Here is an 18,301-nt window from a genome sequence, read left to right as displayed (position 1 = left end):
TGCTTTATAGAAGGGGGTCCTGAGTTGTTGCTTGAGTGATTTTGGGGTCGCGGCCTGAAAAGTTTGGGAGCCCCTGCTCTAACATGAGTCCTTCCGTGCCAAATCACCCAAATTCACAGAATCTTCCCAGGTGACCCTCTCAGATTTTGTTTTTGGTTTTAGTTCCCCCACATTTGTAATGAGCACATGCAAAGTGATTTCCTCTTTTGATTTGTTTTTTTTTTAAGACAATTTACAAAACGGAGTTGTAACCACCTTTTCTGCTCCCAGGTGCTTTTTGTGTTTGTGTGCACCTTTAAAGAGCTTTTGCTCAGTAATGGAATCATGTTTAGAGCTACAATGGTCTGTGTAATGTCTACTAAAGACATTTCCAGGAACAATCAATCAAAAATGCGCTAGATTGTAAAGTTTTGGATTCATAGGCTGCTAAAAATTGCATCGGATTTTTAGCAGAAGTATATTGAGTGATCATCTTCATATTCTAGATTTTAGTTTATTAGGATATGACCTTGCTGCAGTAGAAGCAGGATGTTGATCGGATAAAGGGTCTTCACACAGAGGTGGGTCCTACTTAGAAAAGCTCAAAAATGGCCCTCCAGTTTATGCAGGATTTGACCATGTAGTAAACTACTGAGGCACTTACATTTTTTTCACAGATAGAAGCCATATCAGTCAGTCTGTACCCCAATTTTTTTTATCTATCTCCAATGGCTTCATGCTACTCGCTTTTTGCAAAAGAAAAAAACAAGTGCATTTCTAACCATCTATTCATTGATACAATAAAAAAGACAAGGTTTAAAACACCTACAAAAATGCATATTTATGCACACAGACCAATCTGAACATAACATTTTAGTTTTACATGTATGTAGATACATTTGTTTACCTCAACCTTCTCACTAGATTCTACATTTTTTAACATTTCTGTTTTGTTTTTTTAAACTCCTCCTTCAGCAGCCTGTAGTATGGTGGGTATGGTGGGTCTTCATTTCTACATGTCCACTGCAGTGAGAATCTGATTGTCAATATTTTGCCTGCAGACTTGTTCTGGCTACAAGAAGTTTCACAATTCCACCAATCCCATCACAAGGACTCTCACCAAGGAGGTATTTGTAAACTTCATGAAACAAGAAAGAGAAACCCTTTCTTTTTTAACCACCAAGACTAGTGTTGGTGCCATTTCACCACGTTGTTATGATGATCCACCATACTGGCAGACGGTACAGGCTGCAGAAGGAAGAGTTAAAAAAAATAACTGAAATGTTCAAAAATGTGTCATCTCAAGAATTATGTTTGCATTGAATATTCCTTTTAGATAGTATAATGAAGCTAATGAGAATTCAAAGTGGAAGACGTATCTGCAGATTTTTTAAGGTAAACAAATGTTTCTACATACATGCAAAACTAAAATGTTATGTTCATATTGGTCTGTGTACATCAATATGCATTTTTTTGTCGTTAGAAACCATTGTTTTAGAAATGGTGAGAAATGCATTTGTTTTTTGTAAAAATATTTTTTAACCATAAAATCATTTGAGATAGATAAAAATTTCTGAGTACAGACTGACTGATATGGCTTCTATCTGTGAAAAAAAATGTAAGTGCCTCAGTAGTTACTACATGGTCAAATCCGGCATAGGCGAGAGGGGCATTTTTGAGTCAGACCCATCTTTGTGAAGCTATAACTCAAAGACCCTTTTCAAAGACATCCTGCTTCTACTGCAGCGAGGTCATATCCTAATAACTAAACTAACTAACTAAAATCCAGAATATGAAGATTTTGGGGGGAAAAAACAAACACAATTTTAGCAGCCTATAAATCCAAAGCTTTAGAATCTAGAACATGTTGTTCTTGGAACTATGTTTGGTAGACATGGCACAGACCAAAGTTCTATTGGGGGTTAGAGCAAATCACTTTGCATGTGTTCATTACACATGTGGAGGAACTCAAAAAAAGTTTCATCCAAATCTGAGAGGGTCATCTGGGAGGCTGTGGGTGAAACACAGAATGACCCACATGCTATCCACTGCTGCTGTTGTTCAAATTTTCAACAACCTCAATCGGACCCAAAGTTTCCCTTTTGGACATCTGTAGTACGCAATTTGTCCATCACACACTCCATGGCATGTCCAAACAACAGTATCCCTCAGTGGGACGTGGGACCACATACGCTCAATGACTGGCTCTATTGTCCTGTTATCTGTATTTTGGGGCACATGTTTTGGACACTCTGCACATAATCGATCAACCTTGGACCAAAGTCCAAGACATATTAGTTCCGCTTGATAATATGTATTCATCATGCTGTCATGATCCAAAAAGCAGCGTCCACAGAAAACTCTGGTGACAGTGGATCTGAGTGGGACTCATTAGCCCGGGTCCCAGGAGGACACAGCAGTTTGCTTCAGCAGCCAACACTGTTCATTTATGTTAGCTTTACGAGGCTGCATTTAGCCATCCATCTGCCAATTAGCTGCTGCTACTGGCGAGGGGAAACACAATATCTATCCATTATGTCTGTTGGCAGGAGGCAGCCGACCCCACAGGGCCGCCTCGGCTCAATTTATTACAGTGATAGGCCATCCTCCCCTGGGCTCTGAGAGTGCACTGAGCCCAGTGAGACACAGCCAACTCCTATATAACACCAGAGTTCACTGCAACAGGCAAGGGGACATATTCTCAACCCATGAACCGCTTTCACGGTTCTACATCTGCATTTACTAGAAAAATGAATCAACAACAGATTCGATCAAAATTTTTTCAGCAGAAAGATCCTCATCTATGTAAAGTTCAAGTACCAGCCACATGAGTCTAAAAAACATGTGCTTGTTCTTAATAATGACACTGTAACGGTACACATGAAGAGCTTCCTGGTGCTGGTGTGACAAAAGTACTCACCGTCTCAATCTTGAGCTGAGTTTACAGGAACACAGCTGTCTGACGAGCTCCTCAGCCATCCCTGCAACACACAATTGCAGGTATTAGGTTCCATCATAATATTTATTTATTTTAAGACCGCTAATCTAATCATGTCCCTGAGGGGAACCAAATGCACCTGTCTTTAGTGGTAAAGGGAAATCAAAGTGACCGGAGCAAACCTACGCAGACGCCAGGAAAACATGCAAACTCGACACAGGAAGAGGAATTGAACCCACTGTCAGGCCAAGCAGTGAGTGCTAACGGCGGTGTCACTGTAACCCAAAATATCACATTAACCCACCAATAGTTAGACTTAGCAAAGACTGCAGTGCCTGTACAGAGTCACTGCTAAAGGCGCAAGAATCCATAAAATCAGGTCTGCTTTAATTCTGGCACAGGGGTCTCATTTGTCTTTCCACACTGCGCCTCTGAGCAGGAAACCCCTCAGGAGTATTGCACATCTCATATTGTTAAATCATATGAAAGACTGGTAATATACTGGTACTAGAAAGTCAACCCTGATTTCTGGACAAACTGAATGCATATATAGTTTAGACAATTTACCATCTATTAACAGGTATCAACATATCCCTTTAATCAGTTTGGTGCAGAGTAAAACAACCACAGCGTTTGGAAGATTAATGTCAGTGCTGCATCTGCATTCCTCTCTGACAGAGCCACCACAGACGCCTCCAAGGTTTGCGTTAAAGAACGACTTCCCGTGCTACTCTCATTAAAAGCATCGCTGCCGGAGTTGACAGTGAGATGCCAGAGCTGAGCTAAAAATATCCGCTGTGCTTCTGTTCTAAATCCCACGTTTGAGCCCCCCCCCCGGATCCTCAAAGCACCACCAGGCAGTGTTTTGTGTGTAGCGAGTGTGAGTCACTGACTGCACGGCGACTGCACCCATGTCAACAACAACAACACGTATGACCGTACAGCAGCACCTAAGACAGTTCTGCAACAACACGTGTGAGTAAATAACTCATAACACCATAGGCAGGGCTCCAGACTGGCATCCATTTGGGCGTTTGTGCATTGAAACATTTAATGGGGATAAACAAAAGAGGTGTAGCTGACGCTGTTATAAAATATATTCTAGTGCGTCCCAATACACAAATTTAACTGCACATGAAAATACAAATACAACTATATGACGAAACAGTACAACAACATGCATGGTTGAACAACACCGTACGTGTGCAGTGAACAACAGTGAGACGGCAAATATAATCTGTCCAATGAGCTTTAAGAAACAAACTATAAGTACTACCCTAAAAAGCATGTTCATCACTCGCCACCGTGTTAATCTAGGGAATGAATTCGAGGAGGACTTGAAATGTTGTAGCTCACTGAATAACTTTAAACAAATGTACAAAGAAAAGTATTTAGAAGCTATGCTAAAGAAGATGAAGAACTGTAAATTAAGACTTAAAAAATCTGTTCTTTGGCTCTGCTAGACATTTGTTTTTTTTTTGTCTCTTTTGCTAGATATGTTCTGCTTTGTTTTGTGTACATTTTCAGTCAACTGTTTTCCTTTTGTGCACGCAACTTGCATAACATTGCAAAGATGTGTATTTAATTTGTACCTTAACCGATGTCTGTAACAAAAACAATTGTTGTCAAGGAAAGAATGAATGTGTTTTATTCTTCAGCTTACTCCTTTTGAGCCTTTCTGTGTGCCTTGCTTAATAATTGTATACGGTGTAAATCTGTAAAACGGTTGTATGACAGTAGATTACAACATGTATGATTTTACAATAGCGCAAGTGTTTAACAAATACCAAATGAGCATTTCTACACCTGTATTGCATTCATAGTTGAGTCCAGTGAAATATGAAAAACATGACTGGGTGCAACATTGACCACACAGCTGCAACGACCAAACAGCAGAGGATTTGTGTTTCCTTTTTGTCCCGTAAGCTTTATTCGACAGCGCAGGGTGAAAAGTGTGAATGGAAAGAGTATTTTTTGGGGCACTGCAGGCCCTTGGATTAAGTGTCAGAGTGCTCTGATGAATGATAGCCTGGGGAAAGTCATTTATACATGAAAATATTATCGATCGCCCCACACAGAATAGCCCACTGTCCCTGCAGAGCGCTGTTCATTAATTCATGATGTGTGATCTTATCGCGTGTCAGCACTTCCTCCTCCAGTTCACCTCAGCAGGCCTGTGTTCAGAGGGATTGTCCTCTGTGGGTTTCGTGTTGTGGGAACTAATACCTCTTCAAGTGTCTTTTGAATAAAAATGTACAATGAATATTTGATCGTATTTGTGCATGTTAGCACACAGGGCTGCTGTGCATGGGCAGAGCAGCAGGGGCAAAGTTAGTTTTGGGGAACTAAATTTGCATTCTAAACTCTCCCCCTGCACTACAGAAGAGTCCTGGTGCTGTGGACATGTTTGGAATAATGCATTAGACTCATATAGTGCTTTTCCAGATGCTCACATACACACTTGCTGGCAGTAAGCAACTATTGTAGCCACAGCTGCCCTGGGATAGACTGCCAATCTGTGCCCCTCCGACCACCACCAACCACTCACTCACACATCACATTCATTTAGTGTGACCTTACTATCTGTTGAAGCCACTTGAAGATGCCAATACATGCTCATGCTTATCTATTTAAAAATGTAATGATGTGTTGTATTATTATTATGTATTAATGCGGAACAACTAATCGATTAATCGACAACTGATCAATTATTGAAATAGTTGACAAGATTACATGAAATTTTTGTATTTTTAATGAAAAATTACTTTGTAGAGTTAAGGTATATAGAGTGTTTTGTACCTTGTAAATTTCATGAATATTATCTGTCTGTGTCTCAGGACAATTATCCAATTGGAAAGCAGAATTAACTCCACTCAAAATGTTGCCAGGTCCTACAGATTAAACCAGTTTTGAAATATACATAAAAGGATTCTCTCTCACTTCCTCTATCCCAGCTCCTCTCCCCAATAAAGTCCCAATCAGTGCCAGTGCAGTCGTTAAAGCTCAGTGGCTGAACTCTGGAGGTTCTCGGCTTTCAAATGAGGAATGGCTTGTTCACAGAAACTTGTCCTTATGTTCATGGGCCTTGAGGAAACCAAGCTCAGTTGTACTGATTTTAAAGCACTAAGATCCTCCGACAAATATTCACTTTAACTTTACTCCATCAACATGTCCTCAAGCGGCGCCACTTTAGCTTTATGGGGTAAAAGGTTGAAAAAATGAAATGTTCATGCACCCTTAACAGCCAAGCGATTAATCGTAAATAATAATCTGCAGATAAACTGATTACCCAGAGGGGTGCTATGGTGGGACAGAAGTGGGGAACAGAAGGGTGTTGTGGGACAGTTGTTAGGTGCTGTAGAGGGAGAGCAGGTGCAGGGGGTGTTGTGGGACAGTTGATGGGTGCTGTAGAGGGACAGCAGGTAGATGGGGGAACAGAAGGGTGTTGTGGGCCAGTTGTTGGGTGCTGTAGTGGGACAGCAGGTAGATGGGGGAACAGAAGGGTGTTGTGGGACAGTTGTTGGGTGCTGTAGAGGGACAGCAGGTGCAGGGGGAACAGAAGGGTGTTGTGGGCCAGTTGTTGGGTGCTGTAGAGGGACAGCAGGTGCAGGGGGAACAGAAGCGTGTTGTGGGCCAGTTGTTGGGTGCTGTAGAGAGACAGCAGGTAGATGGGGAAACAGAAGGATGTCGTGGGACAGTTGATGGGTGCTGTAGAGAGACAGCAGGTAGATGGGGAAACAGAAGGATGTCGTGGGACAGTTGTTGGGTGCTGTAGTGGGACAGCAGGTGCAGGGGGGAACAGAAGGGTGTTGTGGGACAGTTGATGGGTGCTGTAGTGGGACAGCAGGTGCATGGGGGAACAGAAGGGTGTTGTGGGCCAGTTATTGGGTGCTGTAGTGGGACAGCAGGTGCATGGGGGAACAGAAGGATGTCGTGGGACAGTTGTTGGGTGCTGTAGAGAGACAGCAGGTAGATGGGGAAACAGAAGGGTGTTGTGGGACAGTTGTTGGGTGCTGTAGTGGGACAGCAGATAGATGGGGAAACAGAAGGGTGTTGTGGGACAGTTGTTGGGTGCTGTAGTGGGACAGCAGGTAGATGGGGAAACAGAAGGGTGTTGTGGGACAGTTGTTGGGTGCTGTAGTGGGACAGCAGGTGCAGGGGGGAACAGAAGGGTGTTATGGGACAGTTGTTGGGTGCTGTAGTGGGACAGCAGGTGCAGGGGGGAACAGAAGGGTGTTATGGGACAGTTGTTGGGTCATGTAGTAGGACAGCAGGTGCAGGGGGGAACAGAGGGGTGTTATGGGACAGTTGTTGGGTGCTGTGGTAGGACACGTTGTTGCAGAGGAGAAAGCCTGTCTCCATGGTGACTTCTTCATGTAGATCGGCTTGATAAGATGACTCAGTGCTTCACACATTCCAATCTGCTGCCATTGAAAATCATGAATATACAAACAAGCTATTTCCCACCCGTCTACGACAGGGGGCGACTGGTGGGCGGACTGACTCCGCCCACCAGCGCCCCATCATTCTCTCACAGAAGGCTGAACGGATCTCATTTAGACATCAATCCTACATGGAATCACACCATAGCAAAGTTGATGGTACATGTACATATTTACGCTTGTAATGACAATGTAAGGACAGTCACTACAATCCAGAGAACTACATCAGCACACTCCCTGGACCAGGCATGTCACGGTGAGGAGAGGAACAGCCTGGTCAGATCAACTCTGAGTCTGGATTAAATGTAGCTACTTTTCATTCATTCATTTATACTTATTAGTGATTGTCTGGTGCTTCTCTCAACCACATGAATGTATCTTGGACATACAATGTATATAAACTACAGACAGCCCATGTGTGTGTCCACTCTCAGGAATAGTGTCAGATGGGTGTGGCCTATTAGCTGGAGCGGCACCTTACTCGTGCAGGTCTGGCTGGATCAGGACAGGCTTAAAGTACGTCAGAGACATATGTGCCATTATTTATAGGCTACAGATCCGCTGAGGCCCAGGGGCTGCTTAGACCATGCATTAGAACCCAACCTGTCCACAACGGCAGACAGAAAAGACTGCACAAACACGGCTGTAGGGCAGTATCACTTTTGTCAACTTTTATACTTCCACTAGTTTTCATCATATACGTAATGTTTAATCCAACCAAAAAATATTAATTAATAAAGACTGAAGCGTCAGTCTATACAAAATTAAACATCCTTGTCTCCTTAGTGTCTGAGGCAATGATATATGAATGATACGCTGATACTTGAATGATACTTCAAGTTGATTAAATTAGCTTCAACTAATGCATCGGGCATCTGTTCAAGCTCCTGGTCTCCTCCCTGGGGAGGTGCTCCTGGCATGTCCCGTTGGGAGGAGGCCCTTGGACTACGTCTCGCAGTAGTTCAGGGAACAACGCCTCTGGATCTCCCCGGAAGAGATGCAGGAAGTGTGCGTTGAAAGGGAAGTCTGCCAAGACCCCAGACAAAGCAGAATAGATGATTGGACAACTCACTTTTATTTCATATATTGTTTCATTTGATTGTTATATTGCTGTTTTCAGACCATTTTAATCTGTTTTGCTCTTAATAATCCATCCCAAATTCAACCCCAGCACAGCTACTGCAGACAGACATGGCTCTCCTCTGTGTCTACAGTTCTTGTTTTTGAGCATTCGTAAAAGTGTAAACTCTATAATGCCCATGTAACAGAGTGGTTTAGTTTTTTTTAAGAATAAATAAATAATGAAGAAAAGGATTAGCTGGAGGTGCTGACTAGATCCTCTGTCGTCTGATGCCAGGTGCTCTTTCGGATACAGATTGGCAGGGCCCTGATGAACGCGCTGCCGTTGAATAAAACTATTTTTTGAATAGACAAGATGCGTCTTTACTTTCAAAATTAATAAATAACATTTTAACTTTTTCTGTATCAGACTTCAACATAATAACATAAGAAGAAATCGGGAAGAATGCGAACACTCCCAGAAGCCGCAGTTTTCACAGTAGCAGATGGTACAGAATAAAGCCAAGTCACAGCACGAGAGATTTTCGGTAGTGCATTTAATATTTTTGTGCAAAGCAGACTCAGCTCAGGATAATTGTTCCTAGTGTTTTGAGTTAGGTGGAGTCCATGAGAATGACACTTTCTCGCCTGGGACAAAGAACAAATTCACCCAATCTTTCCCATTCATTTGGGGTTTAGCGCAGCAGTGAGATAAAGAGAAACAAATTTCAGATGTGATTAGAGCGGATTAGCCGTTTCACTGCGGCGCACAGGACAGGCCAAGGGGTCCAGATTAACGCCCCTCCCCCAGTCACCGCCTGCAGAAGGCTATAGCATGACTCCAAAATATGTGTTGAAAGGGTTAGGGCTAAGTCCATTAAGGTCTGTGTGTAATCCCACAGAGGCAAAGGTCATCTCTGAGTGGGCAGTATTCACCTGCTCTGTCCCTCCCACCGCCGCTTTGCCCCGCCCACTGCCGCACGGACACAGCAGTCAGAGCTTTCCAAACACACGGGTCAAGTCACCACCTCCAACTGTGTCGGCAGAGCGTTTCCTATCAACGTTATTAGCCTGATGGTGACTGGTTAAGTGTCCAGGAAATCTGATCAGACGGAATGTCCCCACATCTGAAGCTCAAACATCATTTAATCCATATAGGACTATGATATTATTGGAGGCTGCATAACTGCGCATCATTTTATACTTGTTTGCAGTTCAAACCTCATAAACCAATAGAAACACTGTACACTACACACTAAAGTGTTTTTCTCTGTGCAGAAGACGGCAAAACCCTTAGACTGCACTTGATAAAATCCATTGTGGATCTTGAAGTGTGTTTAGAAGCCATTTGCTTTTTAACTTTTGCTTTTTCACAGATGGAGTTTTGTTTTCCTGGTAGCGCAGTGGTTTGTGCCTGTGCTTCACAGTAACAAGGTCCCAGGTTCGATTCCCACAGTTTGCATGTTCTCCACCTGTCTGCGTATCCCCAACCGCTAAAAACATGTACATTAGGTGAATCCTCCAGCCAAGTGATACTGACCATCAGCCTGGCTCCACATTTGGTGATGGGTCCGCGGGCGCTGCACTGCCGTCGCCCACTGCTCCTTCCGGGTCGCCCCAGCGGCATCGAAGGATGGGTCAAATGCAGAGGACAAATTTCTCTATGGGGACAATAAAGCGTACCTTAACTTTGACCCTAATTGAATACAGTACAGTATATTGGTCAAAAGAGCTTTTCATTCAATTCTGTGCACCTTCTTCTCCATACGGACCTTCGCTCTATGGTGGCATGCACAAGTTTAGTCATAATATTTAGACTATTTAGACTCATGCATTTTGGAGACAAAACACAGAGGTTAAAACATGACTTTTTGGCCAGAGAAGAAGGCACACAGGAACTCTGTCCATCTGTTCAGCAAGTTGGACCCCCAATGGCTGCAGCCAGTGTCACAGTGAATATTGCCTTGGTAGAACAAAGAAGGGGTTCCATTAATTTCCAACAAATTCAGGGGGAAAACGCAACACCATCTGTGAAAAAGCTGAAGTTCAAAAAGTAGATGGCTTCTGCAAGTGGATGATCATAAACTCACCTCAAAATCCACAATAGATTTTCATCAAGAGGTGCAGTCTGAATGTTTCCTGACCTAAACATCATTGATCATCTGTGGATAGACCTTTAAAGAGCAATGCGTGCAAGACGGCCCAGCAATATCTCAACTCTGGAAGATTTTTGTCAGGAAGAAAGGACAAATCTCCCTCAAACTAGAATTGAAACCCTCTTGGCTGCCTAGCAAAGTGTTTACAGCAGTGATACTTGCCATATTGGGGGCTACAGGGCATTAACTCTGCAGGGTACCCAAACCTTTGCAGTGTCCTTTTTTCTTCTTATGTTATTTTGAAAATGTAATTCATTATTCATTCATTATTCCAAAAACAATAAAACCGTTCATGGCTCCCTGACCTGCTGACCTCCCTGTCCCAACAGCACCCAACATCACACACACAAGATACTGACCTTGAGTCTCCCACAAGCTTTATTATCTATTGATGGCTAAAGTCTAAAGCAAAAGCAGGCATTGTACACATTACATATATATAACACCTCCAATATAATGTACATCTGAACATCCATCCCTCAATCAATACCATTTATAACAGTTAAATAACAGTAAAGTCCTCCATTCAGGGGTGGTTGTTTGTCACACTAACCTTATTTCACACTAACCACTGTAAGAGCCAACAATAATTTGTCCCCTCCATTTAATAACATTGGGACAAACAAACAACCTGGGACTGAACAGCTCCGTGATGAGAAAAGGGCGAGTCACATAGATATTAAATCAAAAATAATATCTTATCAAGAATATCACAATATGACATTGCAAATAGCAATAGCAAAATCTAGACCTGTACAATATACATTATACATATATGAATATAAATACATATTCAGCCCTGTCCTTGATGAGCACCGGTCATCTTTATGTGATTTCCAGGCCATTGACTCACTCGCCCTCATCAGCTTTTCATTGTTTTATCAATACATTATATATAGACTAAAAATCAACAGTAAATACTACAGCCAACAACACATAAAGGTTCCATTCACCAAATTAAAATTTCTGTCAATTAAATAAATATACAAAATATTCTTTACAGTTCTGCCAAATAGTGTTTCAGGCCATCAGAATATCAAGATGCTGTCACACTTACAGTAGGGATGTTAGCAATAGTAAAAATGAGATGAAAGTTACATGTGACATCATACATTATTTCTTCCACTGAAAGTATTATGTGAGATTTCAATGAAAGTAGAAACGTGACAACTAACCAATCTTCTTCTTTAGCCAAAAGCACCACGCTCCTCTTTGCTTTTACCAATGTGTCAGGCTGTCGGCCTTGCAGCTGCAAGTGCATCATTTTCTAAAACGGGCTAGGCTATATGAGGCCTAAATAATAGTTACTTATTACTCCTTCTAATACTCTTTTAAATGCATCCCTCAAGTTCCTTTGCAGATCATTTTACTTTTCAAAGTGGGTAACTGCACTTTTGTGTGCTTTATAAAGGGCCTATTCAAGTCAGTTAAATAGGTTTATGAAGAACATCAAGTCATCTGTACTCTCCATCTAGTGGTATAAAGTGTCATTACAGGATTAACAACTGGTGGCTTTATAACCCATAGGCTATAGCTTATAATTTAGCTCATAAGACGCGCTCTTGAGGAAAAGAGGTGCAGATATAGAGGAAAAGCCCCGAGTTTTCGGGCTGCACGAGTCGTAAGTAGGACACCGTGTTAACAGCGGCAGGAGACAGGAAAGCTCTCACAGGATCTTCCCTGCGTCTGATGCTGCATGAAGCGCCGACACCAGCAGCACAAACATGGAGCCTTACCTCAGGGTGCACGTTAGTCCTGGAGATGTAGCCGATAATCAGGACCTGACACCGCGCGGGCGAGCTGTAAATCCACCCCGGTCCGTGTAATTCCCATTTCTAAACTCTGCTGTGCGTTGGTGCGATGAAGAGGCGTTTATTCCGTTGCTCAACCGCGCAGCTCCACGCGCTCTGCTCCTGCAGCCGTCACCGCGGGGGGAAAGTTTGCATTATCCGCAGTGACACGGCAGTCCAAGCGAGATAAATCCACAGAGAGGCTGTGTTCCACGGGCTGCCCGCTGGATGAGGGAACTCTACCTGCAGCCTCCCGCTCAGTGCGCGCTCAGTCTCCTCACATGCACGCGCGTGGCAGATGGACTAAAGGCACGTGACACACAGAGCAGGATGGACGTAATCTACCCGGTGTCGTGTGTGAGTGTAGGCTACGCCGCGCGCACTATTAGAGGCTTTCTTTATTAATAAGACCTTACGGATCATTCCACAAAGACAAATATTAAGTTAAAGGTGAAAGAAATACTCTAGGAGGACGGTATCGCAGTCACGAGACACAAGTAGGAAAAAGTTACAAATAAATGTCTATAACAACATTTATAGGGCCATTGCTAACTACAAAACACGACTGTTGTCCAGGCCCTATAATCAGGCTATGAAAATGTACAGGGGCCACATGGGGACCCCAAGGCCTCACGTCAGGAAGGTACCATGGGTTTGCCTATACTTTATTTATTTATTTATTTATTTATATTATTAAAGAGTGACTAATAATTTGAATACAATCTCGTGACTGAAGCAGAATCACTCCCCCAGAAGGAATTTGGCCCACGTAAAACTACGAACAGCCCTAGCAACAAATAGAGAAGGATTTTTAACACCATTTAGTCACAGACTATGTCTTTATCAGCTGCTCCATGTTCTACTTCAAAGAGATGAGTGTTTGTTTACTAGTGTTTGTCTGAACCTAATTTAATGGTTACCATAGCATTTGCCTATTTAGTATTGATTCTATATGAAACCCTGCCCACACAACACCTTGCCCAAAAAACTACTGTGTCACTGAGAATCGTGCATGTTTTTGTGTCACTGAAAAGCTGTATGAGCTCTAGCACCAGACTGACCACACAGATGATCAATGTGCACCAAAGGGAGGCCTGCAGAGGACCTGTTATGGCAGTGTGCTTCCCCCAGTGGGCTGCAGTAAATCAGAACATACACTATAATTTATACCTGCTGTGCCTTTATCACCTGCCTCTGTTGTGCTATCTGTGCTGCACAAAAACAACTCAGCAAAGTTGTTATGTCTTTTCATTGTTGTTAAAACTTGCTTGTTACAAAAGTTCAAGATCAGATGAGATCATCTCTCCAAAAGAAGATTATTAAATCATTATTAAAAGTGAATTAATCAATTGACTGGTTTGGTTTTCAGCAGCGTGTGAAGTGACTGGATGAAAATCAGCACCTCCAAATCTGAGGGAGTGGCTCTCCAACAGCGGAGGAGAACTTGCCCCCTCGGTGAGTAGAGAGCGCCAGCTGCAAGTGAAGTTTAAGTATTTCTGGGTCTTCTTTATGGAGCGTGGAATTGACAGGTACAGTATCCACCTCAGGGTGGCCGGGCGCTCCCTTAGAGATAGGGTGAGCAGCGCAGTTGCTCAGGTGGAGCTCGGAGTAGACCCGCTGCTCCTCTATGTCAAAAGGAGCCAGCTGAGGAGGCTCAGGCAGCTGTGCTGGTTGTCTTGTACCGACAAGGTTGTGTAGTGTCTACCAAACACAACCTAGGTCCAATGTTGTGTTTGGTAAGGTCCTAGGACATCCCAGTTAGTAGTTACTCTTGGCTGCAGCGTCGCCCTGGGATCCCCCTAAAGAGTTCAAGGAAGGGCACATGGAGAAGGGAGTCTAGGCATTGCTCCCTCTGCGTCCCCTCCCCAAATAAAGTGGAAGTAATTTGATAGATGGATGAAATCACATTCTATATTGAAGATTTGAAGCTTTTATATCTTGGCAAACATTGTACATCAATCGATAAATCATCTTGTGGCAGTAACTTTGACTGTGTTGAGCTGTCAACCATGAGATCATTTGTATAAATGTCTGTTCAACAGGACACTTAATCCAGCTGAGCAGACGTCTGGTTTGCAAAGCATGCATCCACACAGAACAAGGCCTGAAAAGCGATGCGCAAATCACTGTAGCCAGAGTTAGAGTGAAGGATTACAGTTCCTGAACCCAGACATAGTCTGCATTTGTCTGGAAGTGCAATCTCCTTTTTATATGCATTAGACCATCCGTAAGCCTCAACAATACGACTGTGTGAAACTCACTCCACATCAACATCTGCCTCGCTTCCTCAGACAGAGCTACCATCTCTCTTTTTTATCACCTCTTCATTTATATTATTCGATCATTCAAACTTTATTAAAGACACAAGTGTCTCTGTATCAATCATTCAATGTGAGCCTCTGCAGGGTGGACATTTCTAACATGGCCAAGATTTTGCAGTTTACAAATGAGAGAAAATTGATTGAAACATGGGAATTTTGACAATCACAGAGCATGAATTAAACTTCATGACCAACATGTTAGATTGTCCATACAATTTGCTCATCTGCCTGTACATATTCCTGTCATCAGTGAGGTCACTGCAGATAATAGGTAGTTAGGCCAACTTCACCTCATTAGTACGTTAAGAACACTGCCACACAAAGTGAGCACAGTGGATGTTATTTTCTAATTATCCATTGTTCTCACAATCAAACAATATAGCTTTTCATTGCATTGTATTTATCTTTCTCATCATGGCCATATTGAGAAGATAATGAGCTGCTAAAGTCTCAGACTGTATGGACAGAACACATGAGGGCATTAAACACAGAGCCTTCAACCACATCTTGTATCCCAGTTATTGAGCTGTACAGAAATATGGAGCAGCAGGAGGGACAATATCCCACCCTGCTGAGAGTCACTGTCAGACACAACCCTGTTTCACTGCATGGTCTGCTGTTAGTTATTTGAATTGTCATTGAAATTCCAGACATTTCCAGACTGTTTTCTGAACAATTTCTTATGATTGATTCCATCAAATGCTTTAGAAGCATCAAGGAAACACACAAAGATACTTTTGTATATAATATTTATCTAACAATTCCTTTAAGGCAAAAATACAGGTATCACTTGTGTACTCAAGATTAAAACCAAAGTGATTTGCAGCCGTATATAGATAGGGGTCCAGTTTATTTAGGATGACCCTCTGAAACACTTTTGACACTGAACTGGCCAAGGCTATAGGCTGACAATGACAAAACAGATAATGGTTACTTAGGCAGAGTACATGTATCATAAATCCAGTTAAACAAATAGACAAGCAAGTTTAGATGTTCTGATGTTACGTGATCGAGACATGACTTAGTTACTATCACTCCCTCATCAGTTGCTAAGGCCTCTGCAGTATCTAAGCTTCTCTTACAGTTAAACAACGTATGATAATGAAGCTGGCAAATATTATCAGAGGCAGTAACCCCATCAATATTAGAAGGAAGATCTTTCTATCTATCTTTTTAGAAATTGTTTTTGCAGCGATTCTGACCTTAACCGTGAGCATGTTTTATGACTCAAACAGAAACATGTCGCTCACGCATCTCATACATCTGTTTGAGACACGCTTGGTGCAAATGAAAGCAGGTGTTGTACAGAGCTGCTGCATTTGTGCAATGAGAGGGGCTCTTGATTGGTCTCACTGTCACCCACACACCGCAACCGTCTGGAGGTCAAATCCACACAGTGTAATCTCCAAGACTCAGCTGGCACTCAGGTGTAGGAACAAGTCTAATGATAGCCTTCTAAATACTGTCCACATCTTTGATAGTTTTAAAGATGAACCTTCAGGGCTATCGCTGAGTTCAGATACAGTTCCGACAGCTGCAGCAGAGACATATGCTGCAGTATGAGCCCATGTCCCTGAACCACACGGGAGCGAAAATGAGACAGATCCATACAGCGAAGCACTGAGCACTGATCAATATTTCACCATTGTTGTCAAGGCAACTATGGAGCTCAGTTCTGTAACTTGTCATTTTGCGGTTTCACTTTCAAGTCCCATATGCATGTGCAGTACACACTCAAGTATCATAATGGAGCGTGTGGAAGCCCGGGCTCTCTCCAGCGCTCCCTCCATCTCATGATTAAGCCAGTCTGTTGCATAAAGGACGAAGGCTGTATTGTGTTGCATATGATAACGAATGTATGAGCTTATCTCCCACTCAAACATAGTAACTGCGCTGTCGTGTGATCCTGTGAGACTTCCTCCTCTCCCAGGCCTCATCTTGCTCTGGGGTGAGCAACAGCCACTTTCGAGGATACTGCAAATATACAAAACAACTTTCGAGGATGCTTCAAATATACAAAGTCATTAAGGAACATGAAGAAGGGCTTTTGATTCACATGGGGATTCCCTCCCCCTCATGGGTCAGCATTCATCCTCGACACTGTACTTTTCTGCAAAAAAAACATAAATACCTATCCACTGATGCACATTATTCTCTCAACTTCCCACTGTTCTGATCTGTAGCTGACTCTTCATTTGGCCTCACGGTCCTTTCCAGGGGTAATCCTGCGGCAGGTCACAGGGGCTCACATAATCCCATAACGACACTGGTTGAGGATTAAATAAAGCTCCATCCTCCACCATTCATTTTAATCCCACAATCATAGAAAAGAGTTATTTTACTGTTCAATATGGGCAGCTCTGCATCCTAAAGAGGAATGACGCCACAGGAAAAGGGACCTAAATGTTTAGTTTCCTGCAGATGTATTATTACAGTCATTAGTCGTTTTTGATCTCACTTTCCTCATTGTTGCTTTATCCTCATATTCAGCAGTCGAGTGCCCCCGACAAGAGCTCCTCTTGTGGAGATGCTGACGTTTCCTATCTGACATTATGAGCCATATGTTTGTGTTCCAAAATGGGGACTTCGTTAAATTGATCTATATAAAAATGAGCCTTATAAGGCTTTTGGAAACTTCTGTTCAGTGTCATTCTGGTGCCACCTTCACAGAACACTCTCAGTATGTGCGAGGCAGAAGGAGCATGCTCTTTCTGTCTCATCATTAATTAATACCATTAAAGTGTTTCACTTTTATTTGCTCAGATATAGCAGTGCTCTGGGGAACTTCATAGGACTTACATTTCTTTCAATTCTTTATACTTTTGAGCTTGACACCGCAGAGAGGATTATTTCATCAACGTGAAGTTTTCAGGAGTAAATGTGTTTTCATGGTGTGTTCTTCTCAGACACTTAAACAACAGGAGGAGATGCTGCATTAAAACAACTTAACAAAACGTGTTATTTGTTGGAATAAATATAATAATTTGTGATGATGTGTGTAAGTGTAAAACTTCAAAGACACACAGACCCAACAAAGAGCTACAGTTCACTTAAAATGTCTCAATTGCTGCATTGTGTTGATACACCACTAAATGAAAGCAAATCCTCACATAATATAGATTTAAAAAACACTGTAGGAAAGAAGGAAAAACCCCTCACTTGCTGAGCAGACAGAGCTCTCCTCTTCAGTGACCAGCCTTTAGGGTATAAAGCAGGACAAGGAGGGCTTACTGTGGGCACTTAACGCCCTCTGCTGGAGCTTTGAGCCGCAGAAATGAAATCTATACAAACATCAAGGACTATGGATTAATGTTTTTATTTTTTTATTTAATGTTTAATTCCTCTCAGCAGCTGGACCACAACATCCTATTGCTGTATATTGCATGGCCATATGTTGAGTGAATCCTGCTTTGTGTTTAGTCCCTGGAGTCACACCCCAGTCTTGGCAGAGCCTGCAGATCAGCAGCAGATGTACAGAGGAGAGTCATGTGAAAGTTTGGAGCTGAAGCCCGAGTCACCTCCAGCTGCTCTGCTTTCTGCCCCACCAACACGCACCAGCTCAGGCCACTGGCCGCCCCCAGTCACACAGAGTAAACTCACATTTCGTCTTCTATAC

General features: G+C 42.7%; 1 protein-coding gene and 1 long non-coding RNA gene across 2 annotated transcripts in view; one reads left to right on the top strand and one right to left on the bottom strand.

Annotated features, from left to right (window-relative positions):
* Positions 1-12,697, bottom strand: part of lrfn2b (leucine rich repeat and fibronectin type III domain containing 2b) — a 27,246-nt gene extending 14,549 nt beyond the window's left edge. Inside the window, exons 1-2 of the mRNA XM_079571743.1 lie at positions 12,311-12,697; positions 2,900-2,960 (exon numbers count right to left, since the gene is read on the bottom strand). The gene's annotated coding sequence lies outside the window, so the exon portion shown is untranslated. The remainder of the gene's footprint in view (positions 1-2,899; positions 2,961-12,310) is intronic.
* Positions 12,112-18,301, top strand: LOC306974495. The gene is made up of 3 exons (XR_013793642.1): positions 12,112-12,390; positions 13,734-13,819; positions 18,106-18,301. It is a non-coding gene; the product is annotated as an uncharacterized lncRNA (long non-coding RNA).

The sequence above is a fragment of the Gobius niger genome (assembly GCF_951799975.1).
Source record: "Gobius niger genome assembly, chromosome: 15".
In the NCBI taxonomy this organism is placed as follows: Eukaryota; Metazoa; Chordata; class Actinopteri; order Gobiiformes; family Gobiidae; genus Gobius; species Gobius niger.
This window is presented reverse-complemented; position numbering and strand designations above follow the sequence as displayed.